Raw genomic sequence first — 2,118 nt, forward strand, 5'->3', positions numbered from 1 at the left:
ATATATATATATATATATATATATATATATATATATATATATATATATATATATATATATATATATATATATATATATATATATATATATGTATATATATGTTCATATATATGTATATATATATATATATATATATATATATATATATATATATATATATATATATATATATATATATATGTAAATGTAAATGTAAATGTAAATGTAAATGTAAATGTAAATGTAAATGTAAAATATATATATATATATATATATATATATATATATATATATATATATATATATATATATATATATATATATATATATATATATATATATATATATATATATGTATATATATATATATATATATATATATATATATATATATATATATATATATATATATATATATATATATATATATATATTGTAATGAACTCAAGATTGATTATGTTCATCCAGGATTTTTTTTTTCAGACTGGCTCAGTGCCAAAATACCAGGCAAGAACCAGCAGCGACACAAAATTAAAAAAGCAAAACAACTCTCAAAGAGGGATACAAAAAACACTGAATCCAACTTAACAATAAAATTTAATTAACAAAAGTAGTCTTAAATTACATAAAGTAGTCCTCGAAAAGCTTTCTTAGGAACTGGAAAAACACATACACTACTGTACAATAATAACTCTCGAACCGTCACACGCCTACCTAACTTGTATACCGCAGTCGAAGAGAAAGAAAAGGTGTAGGAGGTAGAAAAATACACACTTTCCCTAGCATACGACAGTTAGAGTTCCAGAGTGAAGTAAACCTTAAAAATAATTAATTTTACAATAATTATCAAAATACACCTTTAAATAATAAATCCGAAATTGGCGATAATACTACACTTTACAGGTCACGAAGAAATATCTGAAGAATGCTGGCATAAGTAATCAAAAACTGCACCAAATTCATAATTAAAGATTATTATGACACATCACCAGCGAATGTCCTACTTCAGGATCACTAGGGGTGTTCTTGCACCGATGGGATCACTGGGGCAACGTAAATTGTCTATCTGTTTTAATCAGACGAAGGAAGAACATATACGGTTCGCTTACCGTTCTTCGTCACTAGAAGGCCTCCTCACGACTCCAGGAGGTCAGACACACGGCAACAGCCAGCAGCAGTGGCAGGCAGCAGCACGAAAGCAATAGCAATGCTTAGAAGGCTAAAATCCATTAGCAGGAGCCTCTCCAATTAAATGGTAGCTGCAGGATCAGGAACAAATATCTTCCGATTATCAAGCCGTGAAAAATGCAGTAAGACCTCCTCTGTTGGGGAGCCGACACTCTCTGCCCCGCTGCCCAAAAACGCACTCCAAGTAAACGGAGAGAGAGCGAAAGCATAACAACGTAATGCGGCAGTTCAACAAGCTAATCACTGAAGACGGGCAGTCCGCTCCACAAAACATGAAAAGCAAAAAAAGGAATACGGTGAATAAACACTATACAAATAAACACAAACAAAACCTTGACCGGGGATAAAAGAATGTTCCAAGAGAACTTTTCGTGACTTTAATTAAAACAAATGGCAAAAACCACGAACAAAATATTTAAAGTAATTATGGATTACAGCTCCCCGGGACAAGGAAAAAAATAATTTATTATTTTTTTTAAAAGATAACCCCTAGCCAATATTAAACTATTAATTTGTAATGCAAGCAAATACATAAGCATTGTGCACAAAAGTAAATGCAAATATTAAAAACAAATATTTCATAAACCAAAACCACTATTCTTAAACACTAATATCCACTCAAAGATTATATATAGATAATGTCAAACTCAAATTTATATTAAGAAATCTTCCCAACACCGGACAAGAAAACAACAAATTAAAAAAAAAATTGCTCAAATGTGATTGATGCAGAGTCTTTTACCCTTACAAAACTACTCTTGGATTGCCACCTCATCATTTTCATTACCGAATGTCCTGGAAAGAACATCAGGGACTACGTTGTCTTTTCCAGCCACGTGACAAATAAAAAGGTTATATTCTTGGAGTAAAAGACTCCAGCGCAAAATACGCTGATTTTTATCTTTAAATTTATTAATAAAAATTAAGGGATTATGATCTGTAAAGACCTTT

Source organism: Palaemon carinicauda, chromosome 36 (assembly GCF_036898095.1).
Source record: "Palaemon carinicauda isolate YSFRI2023 chromosome 36, ASM3689809v2, whole genome shotgun sequence".
In the NCBI taxonomy this organism is placed as follows: domain Eukaryota; kingdom Metazoa; phylum Arthropoda; class Malacostraca; order Decapoda; family Palaemonidae; genus Palaemon; species Palaemon carinicauda.